Consider the following 13,332-nt stretch of genomic DNA (forward strand, 5'->3'; position numbering starts at 1 on the left):
TAGAGATGATGGTGGCTTGGACCTGATTGCTAATGAAATGAGAAAGACCTGAAAGATTCGGGGTACCTTTTGGAAGTATAACTGGTAGAATTTATGGATATATTGGATATGAGATCTGAGAGAAAGTGGACTCATGGTGATAAATAGATTTTGACTTGGGCAACTGGGCATGGATGGTGGTGAAATACACTGAGATGGAGAAAACTAAGGGAGGATTAGATTTATGGAATGGGGTGAGAAATTTAGGGTTCTGTTTGAGCCTGTTCAGTGTACCTTTTGGCTACTATTGTGGACATTTAAAATCAGCAGCTGGATATAAATATCTGGAGTTTGGGAGTCGAGATCAGATATCGATTCATTGACATATGGGGATTAAAGATTTAGAACTGAATGAGGTCACCTAGGAAGCACCTGTTGATAGAGAAGAGGTCAATCTGACAGTTAGAAGCCAAACAGAGCAAAGAGACCAAGTAAGTAGATGAAAAAGAGTAACCATATGGGGCAAAAGGTCTTATATTTATTCATTTTTGGAATGACTCTTAGATTCTGCCTCCTGCCACTACTTTTTTGTATTGAGATATTTATGGGGTTTTATTGAACTGAAAAACTTTTCGTACATCAAAGACACAGACTGTTTATTATGCTTGAATCCCCCTCATTTCTCTTTCCTTTGTTTCATTTATATTTTGATATCTCCTTCATTTTTTGTAGCCAAATCTGTTGACTTTTTAATGTGTTATATAATGCATCGCTTTTTAAAATTTTACTTAAGTGTTCTTGTCCATCCCAAATCTACTAAACATTGACCAATATATTTCTCCCAATTTTTATGAATTCTTAAAAAGAAAAACGAACATCGTTAGCCCTTTAATTCATCTGGAATGTATTTTGGTAACTGAGCAGACATTTCTTGAAACTACGGAGTGAATCTTGGTTGGCTAGTCTTGCTGCCAAGGTTCTTCCCACTGAGAGGATTTCCCTCATTCAGTGTCCTGAGTCCTACCCCTAAGAGGGGCATTATGAATAGTACTCAGCAGAAGACCCTAGTGTCTGAGCCAATGGCTTCTTTTTGGTTCAGTTTTGCGAGTCTTAGGATTCTTTTTTAATGGCTAAGCAATGATTAATCTCTGTTAACCAAGTTTGGTCATGTTAGTCTCCCGACTATTCTATTTGAATCTGTTGCTTGTAATTAATCCCAGAAATCTTATTGAGTCATGCTCTCTAAACAGGGTCACACCCTCATGCCCCCCTCCTTTTCCCCCCAAATATTCCAGTCTGAGTGCCATTTCTCTTTTATTTCTGTTTAAGGGATCTAGCTTCAGCATATGAATAAGTTATCACGGGCTGAGGCAGCCAGGCTGTTCAAATACCTTCTGAATTTGCACTGCAATATTCCCCAGTGTGCCTCATCCAATCTGTGTTCCAGTTGGATGTGGTTTTTAATAAGAGCCATAATCAATTTTGTTAGCAGCAGGCCAAGAGGAGGTGTTTTGGAGAGGGAACTTGACGTCCTTACATTCCAAATACTTAGATTCCCTCGGTTTTAAAATTTCTTTCTTTATTATTATTTTTTTTTATCAGCACACCAACTTTAGGAGCATCAGAAAATTTAACTGCTTCAGTTCAGCTGGGAACATGTGGCAGCCATTTGCTCTGACCATCAAATATTCCCACGTCTCCTTCTGGGCACATGGTAGGATTGCAATTCTTGGCCCCCCGAAACTGAGTGTGATCATCCAATTTGCATAGGCCAATGTGAAAGAGAACAAAAGACACGTGCCTCGAATGAGAAATAAACCTTTGTTGTTCTAAGTCGCTTAATTTATGAGTGGCTTACTATTAGCGGAGTATAATGGAGCAGCTCCTGACTGATACAGAACCGGTCCCTTCAAGTGAGTTACTGTGGAATTAACCTGATTTGAGAACTTGCTTTAAAAAGTAAAACATATTGTTACTAGTTACACTCAGAAGTGATACAGTCAAAATTGATTAGGAAATCATTTGAGCACATCTTTGAGGAAAGGCTGTGTAGGCAAAGAACTTCATCCATGTGGGTGTGCTCATAATGGTTACATTGTTGTACATCAGGGTAAAATTGTAATTTTGTGACAAAGCACAGACCAAGAAATTGAGAGAAAATACTCTTATAAAGATCTCCTCACCACATGATAATAATAAAAAAAAAAGCAAACACAAAGCCCAAATATAAGACTGCCTGATTGAAACAAACAAAAACCTCATGGCCTTGGGAAGTATAGGGCTCTTCTATTGATCTTGCCTAGGACAATGTAAGACTTCCAATGTGGCCTGCTTAACTCTGTATTCAGTTTAGAAGAGTTTTCTGTAATTGTTGATTCTATGGTAGTTGTTTTGATTCGTTTGTTAGGAACAATCTGAGTCCTTGCTTCTATCACTATCTATCCTAACATTGTATCAGATTCTCCCAAATTACTTCTATCTATTTGCCTGAATTCTGAGAGAATTTCACAAATCTATGCTTCATGACAATTCTTCAGTTTTCTGCAGAAGTCTTCTCCTTTGTGTCTATAACCCTCATTTTAATTGTGCATTAAACATTTCTTTTTTTTCTAAACCCAGTGTCTTTGCCTCTCATATTGTTGTCTTTTCAAAACAACATTCTGACTACCTTCAAGACATAGACTTGCAATATAGAGATGGTTGCAGAAGGTTTTCAAGTAAGTTAGGAGCAACGACCTAATTTTGGGTTGCGTTTATTTTCAAATTTCATACAAAGCGTGTGTAAGTTAACAATTTATTTCATCGTCCCTTTCAATGAGTGTTATAGATTGTGGAAGCTCCTCCCAAATTTGACAACTGATTGACTCTCAATCTTCGATTCCTATTTTGTTGCGGGTTTTCGTATATTCCTGCATAGATATCTTTATTTGCTGTGAAAAAATGGGATAGTCTGAATCACAGACACCATTTTTCTCTTCAGACATCTAGAGAATCTGACTGTAATGACTAAAGGTCATTTGTGAAATTATACTCATAATTGTTTTGCACAGTCACAAGCATTAAGATCACTGAGAAAGAAATGATAGAGATGCTTCCTGCACCGCTTCCCAAATCAAAGGCACATTTAGTTACTTTCAGATTTTTTTCCTAATAAAAATCACAAGCATGTTGTTTTTCAATGAGAGTAGTGTTCTAGATGTCTGGTGACAATTCTCCTGACTGTTTATTATAAATATGTCCATTTTCATGAAAATATATTAACTATCAAACCCACATCAGTGAATATAACATCTTAGAATAATGGAACTAACAATTAGGTAAACAGAAATAACATGTCTTTAAATATCTCAAAAGTCATTTTTGTGTGAGAAATTCATCAAAATATCTTACTTTTGGCATTTGAATATACTAGCCCTGAATGAGATGAATATCAGATAAAGATTAAAAATTATCTTTAATCTTGAAGACTTCAAAGATATTTTGCAATCATCAAAAAAGCTATTGAGGAAAAAAGCAAGAAGTATATGCCGAATATGTTGAACAGTTTTGACTCTTGTTGAGTTAAAGAAATCTGGGTGAAAGATATGCTGGTAACTACTAGAGATACATATTTAAATATAAACATACGCTCAAGTAGAGAAAGATTACTAATTGTGAAAATATGTATCGCTAACACAGTGCCAAAAATTGCCTGTGGTTTGTTGTATTACAATATCTTAAAGAAGATCTTTAAATAGAAGAGCACTATATTTCTTCTCTGTAGACCCAAATGTTAAATCAACTGAAATAAACTGGTTTCAATAAATCTTGTGGGAAACCTATAATCATTGTACATTAGGGCACTGGAATTTTTGTTTCTAAATATATCACAGAAAAATGATCTAGAAAAATAAGATATTAAGAAGTCTCTTCCTTTTACTTGTGCAATCTCTACATGTCTATATGCATACATCTTCTAGAAGTATATCTGATGAGTTCAATAATCCCCTGAATTTAACAATTTTTAATATGCCTATAGAAGTGGTCCACTTTGGATATATCGTTTTGAGATGAAAATGATAAAGTCATGTGGAGAGAGTCAAAATGATGAATAAACTAAATCCAACAGGATCACATCTATAGTCAGTTTTTGGCTGGCTGCTTCAGCGCAAAGCTTAGTTCTCTGTAGAGAAGAGACGCCATTAGGAACCTCTCAAATGTGACTTTCTCATTCACTATTACTTTGTCCTCTGGAAGTAGTGGGATGGTGAGGTTGGAGATAGTTTGAGGACAGAAGAGTGGCCTTTCTCGGCAGGGTTTCTCTACTACTGTGGCTCACAACACCTTGAAGAAACAACCTTCAGCCTCAAGCATCTCCTATTTCAGGTTCTGCCACAGAAGTTCCGTGGAACTTTCCCAACTCTGCTCAAGCATTTAGATAATCAGATTCCTACAGGTCTTTCTTAAATGTAGATGCTTTTGTGGAAAAGATAACCCTCTGACTCCTCAGTGTTCCCAGAGGAGCAGGACTGCGATTGTGAGGGGCGCATGTGCTTTGATTGACAGCAGGCGAGCTTATAAAGGAGGCAGAAAGGAAAACAGGGATGCATATTGGGGTACAGATGAGAGTCTTTCAAATGAAAGTCATACTTCCTTTATAAACTTTCCTTGGGACCTCAAGGCTCCTTCCAAAACTCTGGCTTCAAGGAACTAAAAATAGTCACATATAACACTTCACACAAACCATGTTGTGCCAAGAACTTAAAGCTCAAGAAATTCTTACCAAACACTTATCATAGTCAATGTCTTAATAACGTAAACTCTGATAGAGGTAATTATTTTAAAATCATATAATTGTCCTATGGTGTTAAATGCCTGTGTACCTGGTGCGGGGGTGGGGTACAAATCAAAAGCATGCTTTCTGAACTCTGAACTTTAAATTTTTATGATGTAGATACACTCTCTTCTTTTTTCAATGTTCTTTCTTCAGTGTTTGAAGGAGAGATTAGAATAACAGTGCCACCTTGTTCCTCATAAAAAAGTCCAACAAGGGCAAGGAAAATTTAGATTTTTCATCTTATTATGCCCACTTGGACTTTTATTGGCCATATCTTAATGCTACTACACTTGCACTACTGGAGCCAAAAGTTCTTATCAAATTTATTGTTATTATTTTAACATTCTGAAACAGATTTTCCACACTTAATTTGGAAAAATATTCAGATGAAAGATGGATGCATTTCCAGCTTACATCTCAAGCTTTTATTGTAACTGACATTGGACAATTTCAAACTGGAGGAATGACATAAGAAATGACTGGACCATCTGCTTTGCTTGCCTCATTTCTTATGATATTTAATCAATCATCCAACCTTTGTTGAGACTGCTAATTTTGGCCACTTGAGTGCATTTTAATGCCATTAAAACTAGTAAAAATTTCTCTGAAACACCATCCCATTTATTTGACTATACTTCCCCGTATAGTGACAAATTTAGATTTTACTCATTACTTAAATTAAAAGAAGGAACTTTTATTTTATGTATTTACAATAGCATAAAGATCATGGTGTCTGTGTGCACGTGTGATGGAGGATAAAAGCTTGAATGGAATTGCAGCATGCACAAACATAAGAGGCAGTGACCAGGCTATAACAAATGATATTAGGATATATAAAGTGCATATGGATTTGATAAGGATATTTTTATTCCAAGTCAACATGTTGCTTTCTTGCAGGTCCTCACTCAAAATACATTTCATAACTGCACAGAAAGACTGTGTACAAAAAATTGTAGACACATTCTGATCTATTTTGAATTCGAACTGCTACATGCAAGATTTGAAATTGCATCATATATAGAATAAGAGAGCCACGAGACAACTAAATTTAGCCACCTTTGTGTGGAATGCAGACTTGCATACATTATTGGGAATTAAAGAAGTTTATACAGAAAAAGAAAAAAGGTGTCAGAGTCTGATTACTAATTTTACTCTGCCACTAGGAGTGGTCTGCCTCTCATCTAAACAAACCCCACTGGGCTTCAATTTTCTCATGCAAAAAGAAGCTTGTTTTCTAGAGTTTCTGGATTGTTCATTCAGATTTTTAAGTATAGAATTATTAAAATGTCAAATAAAAAGCAATTCAAAGAGACTTAACAAAGAACATGAAATCGAACTAAAATTTCACTGTTTTTCCATTCATGTCATTTTGTAAATATCCAGCAGTAGCGTTTGGCGCATGCTGATAATCAGAGCCCTTTCAAGGGCTGCCCTATGCTGAGCAGGCTGAGGGGAGACTTGGACACCTGACTCCCTCTCCATCTCTGCTGAGCTCACTTGGAGTGGTTCTGCTCTGGTCGACTTTAGTATTTCTATACCCAATAAATATTTTCTTTGAAGAGAGAATTTTTGGGTTAAATAAGACGTAGAAGTGACTGATAAGTGATTCCCGAGATCCCTTCTAGAACCAATCTGCTTTTCTAGTATTCTCTCATGAACCTGAAAATATAGTAAAATTTCCCAGAAGTAGTTATTTTTCTTTTACTTCAATGAATAAGCTGATATTAGCACATTGACGTTTGTATACACTGGACAGCCTTATGACTGTAGTTACTTTGCTTTAATAATCAGCATTAGATAAATCAGTGTATGCAGTGGCCAGAGAATACAACAAGTAACTCAAGTCAACTTCCCAGGACATATTCTTACATCAACTTTGACTCATTGCATGAAATAGCTATCATTTTTAAAAATAATTAGCAAATAATTTTTTTGCCGTTGGGAGCATTGATTCCAAAACTAACATTTTAATTATTCTGAATAAGAAATATGAGATTCTGTTTAGAATATGAATGTAAAAATGGTCTGTGTCTATGGCTATACTCTGAAGAAAATTATAGCCTTAATTGTTTCTGTAACTGAAATATGATTGAAAATAAATCAAACTAAACATATAACTTAAGTACCCAAAACTAAGGCAAAAGTGAGATATTAACACAGATGAAACTTGAAAATTGTGAATTAGAAAACAAACAAGCATACTAATTGGAAAAGTCTCTTTCTATAGAAAGAGCAATAATAAAAATACCCCTGCAATGTGTTGTTAAGACAAAAAGAAAGAACGAAAATATCACATGAGAAATTATAAAGCAGATATATTCACAATAGCAGGAGAGATCAAAGAATTATAAAGATCGTTATGCCAATCTCATGTCAATAATTATATACATTCACATAAAATGGATAATATCCTCGAACAATAATAAATTAGTAAAAGTGATTTGAATAGAAGAAAGCCTGCACAAATTAAGATCTATGGGAATATTTTTAATTGTTTGTCACAAAAATTGAAGCTAGGTTCAGGTGGTTCTATCATTTTTATATTAGTCGCAGTACTCTAGATGACAAAAAGTTGGAGAGCATCTTAACTACTTTTGTAATTTTATTACCAAATACTGAGGAAGAAGGCAGGAACAAAGGATAAACCAAGATCATAAATATCTAAGAATAAACTACAGAGATTGTAGAAGTCACTTACCCAGAAAATTATAAAATATTATTGAGAGACATTAACAAAGATCTAAATAAATGGACCCATATCCAAGTATATGGATTGGAAGACTCAATATTGTAATGTCAATTCTAGCCAAATTTATACATAAATTTAGTCCCAATAAAAATCCCTTTTTTCTGGGGCTGGCCCCGTGGCCGAGTGGTTAAGTTCGCGCGCTCCGCTGCAGGCGGCCCAGTGTTTCGTCAGTTCGAATCCTGGGCGCGGACATGGCACTGCTCATCAAACCATGCTGAGGCAGCGTCCCACATGCCACAATTGGAGGGACCCACAACTAAGAATATGCAACTATGTACCGGGGGGCTTTGGGGAGAAAAAGGAAAAAAATAAAATCTTAGAAAAAAAAATCTCTTTTTTCTGGTAGAAATTGACAAACTGATTCTAAATTGCAAAATGCAAAGGTCTTTGAATAGCCAGGACAAATCTGAAGAAAGGAAAAGCATTATAAAAGTCCTTATATAACAAGTAAAATGTATAGTTGAGAAAGGAAAACAAATCTCAGACTTACTATGTGTGTATCAGTTTGTATGAGGTATAGACCTACTGGACAATCTGATTCAGATTGAGCATCCTCACCATGTTCACCATTCTCAAATGAGCCTTGCCTGAATCTGAGGCACTACCCAGATTTATTACTTGGAGAAATTGATGCTGATGGCAGTTCAGAACCCTGAACCTTGTCATTAGAAGGCAACAGAAAACATGCTTCTCTTCTTTTAGGAGCTGTGCCAAAAATTCAGACTAGAAAAGGCCCCAAGTTATGTAACTCTCAATTATTTCTTAATGGACTTGTATTTAAGTAAGTGCACTGCGAGGAGACATACCTGTTTCTCTGATAACCTTTTATTTAATTGGTAAACTCTCTTAAGGCATGGGTTGTATAGAATCCAGTGATTGAAATCTTAAGTAAGAAGAAAGGAATTAAGGAATTCGTAGGGGAAATTAAGACCTAAAGTAATTAAAATGTCTCAATGAGGCTCAGTAGTCAACATTTCCATTAAAAGATATATACAATATTCATGTTATCTGGACCCCAGAAAATTAGTTACAATTGGAGTGTCCAAGGAAATTTTTAAATGACTCAACATCAAAGAAACTTTGCATTTTCTGTCAGTTTAGTAACTGACACTAGTGCACAATCCCCAGGCAGTAATCTTCACTGCAATCAGAAAGTAGTGTAGACATAGTTGAAATAAAGGAAAAGCAGCAATATAAAAATACACGACAGTGATCCTGTGCATGATTACTTTTATTCCTAATAGAGATTTCCTTTTGTTTTTATGCTTTTCAAATCTTAGATAGTTGAAGAGTTCCTTTTTATTTAAGTAAACTTATGTTAACAAAAAATAATAGGATTGACATAAACAACATCCAAAATGAAGTTCCTCCTCATTAATTTTACTTTCATGCTGTGTGCATATATACATTGATAAGCATCAACTGATCAGGGCCTTTATTTGCATTTATTTACAAATGCAAATAAATTATTGTAATATAAAATCATTTAACAACTGCTCCAAATGGAGTATACTCATTTTATATGTAGTACTTATTTTATAAAGTCACCATGGATATTTTCCCAATTTAAGTCATATTTCATTCTTTGCTTGTTCAGTACTTTCCAAGAAATAGTCATTTATTTTGGGTCTCACAAACTTTTAAAAATGGTCTCTACTTTCATCCAGTTTCTGAAGATAAAGTCTTGTGAAGCCCTCCTGAAGGCCTGCCCTTGTCTTTGATGTTATTGTAGGTGTGGCAGCGTCAGGTAGTTCTAATATAATGCTTGGTCGTCCACCAGTAAGTTAGCCTTGCTCTAGGTATGGCTTCTCACATTTTAGTTTGAGTAATCAGGTTTCTGATTAGCTCTTGAGCTCAAATTCCCATCTTCCAATAAGCAGTTGCTATCTTATGCTTTAATGCATAAGTTCCGGTCTGAGGAAAATATCGTTAAAATATCCTGTCCATTTGATCTCATAAATAATAGAACTTTTAAAGAAATGCATGTGTGCTGTATCATCAGATTGCTAGAAATGCGACAAATACTATTTTTCAGGCTATCTTCCCTATTTTTGATCCTTGGAAATACCATTGCTATGACCAAGTTAATATTCATAGGAAAGTACTTGTTAGAATAATCAGGCTAACAGTATAAAGCTAGTATATGAGATGACAACTTGGATAACTTGGCTCAGTGTCTAGGGAAGAGTTAGGGTAGTTGGACAAAGAAACATGAACATAGAGAAAAGGGAATAGAAGGACAAATCGAGTGTACATTTTCCAGGAAATCTGAGACATTTTGTTTTTACTATATATAATTTCAAGTTCTAGAAATTGCACTCATATAAGAAAACAACCTGCTTTGGTGAGTTTGCGAGCCAAGTAACCCAGAAGTAATATTCATATTTCATTTTGGGTTCTTTTTCCAAGTATATTCAATGTGCCTACTATTTTTCAGAATTAACTGTATGTTTTACATTTCAAATTAAAATATACTCCATTGAGCACCAATGGCTGCTGACATCATAGAAATGAAAACAACCACAGGTTAAGGGCCTCCTGATGGAAGAACACAGGGCCGAGTCTGAAGCTCCTGGCCGAGAAAGAGAACCTGAGTCTGAGTGATTCTCTAGACCCAAATGCCAACTTATAAAAAATACAGAAGGCAGAGAAACATCTTAAACTACACCATGGTATCGCAATCTACAACATCCAGGCTGGGAAATTCTACAAGGCAAAAATCCAGAGTATTTCAATAGACAAAATGCAAGGAAAATAAGAGATAGAAGGAGAATTTGTAGATTAAAAATATCTAAAAAAAAATTGATCAATGCCCATGTGTGAGCTTTATTTGGATCTTGATTTAAATACATGTAAAAAAAGGACACAGGAGACTACAAGATAGTTATATACTTACTATTTATTTGGTGATATTAAGGATGCTTAATTTTTAAACTGTGATCATGGTATTGTAGTATTTTAAAGAAGAGAGCTTATTTTTAGAGAAGCATACTGAAATATCTACAGATGAAGGGACGTGCTGTCTAGTATTTACTTCAAAATAACACGAGAACAAGGGCAAATTAAAGGAGGTATGTATGAAACAAGAATGGCCATGTGTGTTGACTGCTAATGCTTGGTCCTGGGTACCTCAAAATTCATTACACTGCTCTGTTTTTGTATATATTCAAAGTTATTCATAGATTCTTTTAAAGTTATGCCAAAATAAAGGCATTTCTAGGCTACTGAACAAACGAAAATAAAATAAAATGAACTTTTCAAATTCCTACTATTTCCCAGAATTTTGGCTTTTTATACTTTGCAATTCTGAGATAGTTTTCAGGGAAGGTCTTTGTATTCTCCTTTATTTTTTAAATTTGTTTAGATAAAAGAATCTGTAGCTAATATAATTTTCTCCTTATCTTTAGACCATTTCCATACGTGCTGATAATACAACTGAATTTTAAGGCAGAGGTCTTTATGTGAGGTGGAAGACTTATTTTAAGATACCAGAAATTAAAAATTTCTTAAGGTTTTTAGGTGGCCATATCTTAGATAACACACCTGTTATTATAACATAAAGTGAACATGCTAAACATTAAAATAATTAAATGCAAGATAAATTGTTCAAAGAATGAGCAGTTTTGTTTAATAAAATTCAAAAATTATCTTGCTCTGCAAATTGTCTGTAATAACAAATACTAAATACATATAGACTAATATTTAACTTGTAATGATTTGTTCTTGTGCATAGAGACACTAATGGAAATATGAGCTTGGTTTTCTCATCTAGACATTAGGATGCCGAGTTTGACTGTCATCCATTTTTACGCTATGTTTATAACATCATTCGTTGGTTTATGAGTCTTGGTAACTTTAAAACAATAATTAATATATGCAATTCTCTAATCTAGACAGAGTTTGATTAATCATAATCACTAACTTTTTTCTTTAATATTTTATAAGAATTTCTTACATAATGTGGAAACAGAAAAGTCCCTGAATCAACAGAGAAGTGATAAGATCATAATTAGGGTTTTATAAGATTAGTTTGTAGTAATATTACCTTTCTTGCAAACCGTAATAGATAATGTTATTCAACATAACGTAAAAAAAAAAAAAAAGATGCAGGGTAAATTTTGATTACTTATCCTGAAAGGTCCTACACTCTACATCATATTGACAGTTTAGATCTCCCCAGTGTAAATGTTCAGGACCTTTGCCCTGCTTGAAAACAAGCAACTGAGTAAATGCAAGTGATTTTAAATTAAGAGTGACTGTGCAATTACTTTAGGGAATAAAAAATTAGCTTATCCATTAGTGTTATAGGTTGCTGTAAGGGAGAACACGCTGTCTGTTCATTCAATTAACTCTCAACTTCAAGGCAACCCATCATTTCATTTGTAACGTTGTTTATTAAGCAACTCTGAATTTTAAAAAAGCTATGCTTTTAGACAATATAGCCTTGGTAATATATTCTCTGGGATTACTTGGAACTATTTCGTACATTAGTTAATTGTCAGAAGAGATAAATGGTTTACATAATAGATTTTGATCAAATTCTATGAAAAAGTTTACAATAAAAAGAACTCTATAACATTATTTTTTCTAAGCAAAATAACTATAAACGTTATTTTGAAATGCAACGATAATCTTATGATATCTGTACTGAAAATGATGGTGGGATGGAAGCAAAAACGAAAATACAAATCTCAAATAGTATCATCTGCCTTAAACTGAACAAATATTTTCACTTTGAACTAGGTAGCAGAAATCATTTTTCCAAACAATTGTATGACAGAGCATCGCAATTATCAATTATTGTTAAAAACTCATACCTCTCTGAAAAAGCATTACACATTTTTGGATGAATACAATTTCAATCAATGTCAGAAAGGGACCGTAAGTATCTCAAGTTTTTTTTTTTTAAGTATTTTAATCATAGGCACTTTTCTCTATTTATAGAACTTCATTTCATGAGTAAAGTATTACGACTACATTTTCAGAAACACTTTAGCATGCAAACCTCTGATAATGCATATACATATATTGTTATATGTGATATTAAATATAAAAGGAGAAGAAAGAGTTTTACCTGGTTAATCACCTGTGTTGGTCTCAAGCAGAGTAGAACAAATGGATCCATCCGCAATGTCTTGTCTGATAATGGTGAGTGAGGGAGGCCGTAGTTTTAAGGGGTGGGACTTATCTTTAGTAATGAATTCTCAAGGGACTGTTTCTAATCAGGGAATGCACTGCAGACAATGAAGCCATTCTCCATTTGTTGACCCTAGTTCTGTATGTACAATCTGCTGTGGGTGTATTCATGCATCAGTGGAGGAACTGACATATATTTCCCTGAAGTTTATGGTATTGAAGTATATTTTGAAACAAGGATTACATGAAAATAAGGTTGATCTTTCATTGCTTTGAAGTTTTTCCATTGTGTATTCATTTCTTCTAATGTTTTCTCTCTTGGGATGAAAATCATAAAAAGGCTTAACTCCAAACAGTATAATCTCTCACCTGATGATACAGGAAGTCCTCTGAAACATCACTTGTAGATGGATACATGTGCTCTCCGCCCTGAAAATTTGAATGGTGGGAGTGGAGGCTCACTATTTTTGGAGCCACCTTATTCAACTCAGGACAGTGTTACCTGTTAGACATCTTTTTATATCATGGTTATTTATGCATAGTATTTCACCAAAGTTGCAAATTTATACATCTCATTTCTGTATTGCAAATCAGATAGCTTTGTTTATCTGCCTGAGACCTGCATTTTCCAGAAGTATTTTTCCTTTTCGCA

At 34.4% G+C, this 13,332-nt stretch overlaps 1 protein-coding gene across 1 annotated transcript in view; it reads right to left on the bottom strand.

Annotated features, from left to right (window-relative positions):
* Positions 1 to 12,705, bottom strand: part of DLC1 (DLC1 Rho GTPase activating protein) — a 479,693-nt gene extending 466,988 nt beyond the window's left edge. The window contains exon 1 of the mRNA XM_070253247.1: positions 12,619 to 12,705. The gene's annotated coding sequence lies outside the window, so the exon portion shown is untranslated. The remainder of the gene's footprint in view (positions 1 to 12,618) is intronic.
* Positions 12,706 to 13,332: the final 627 nt, after the last annotated feature.

The sequence above is a fragment of the Equus caballus genome, chromosome 27, assembly GCF_041296265.1.
Source record: "Equus caballus isolate H_3958 breed thoroughbred chromosome 27, TB-T2T, whole genome shotgun sequence".
Classification (NCBI taxonomy): Eukaryota; Metazoa; Chordata; class Mammalia; order Perissodactyla; family Equidae; genus Equus; species Equus caballus.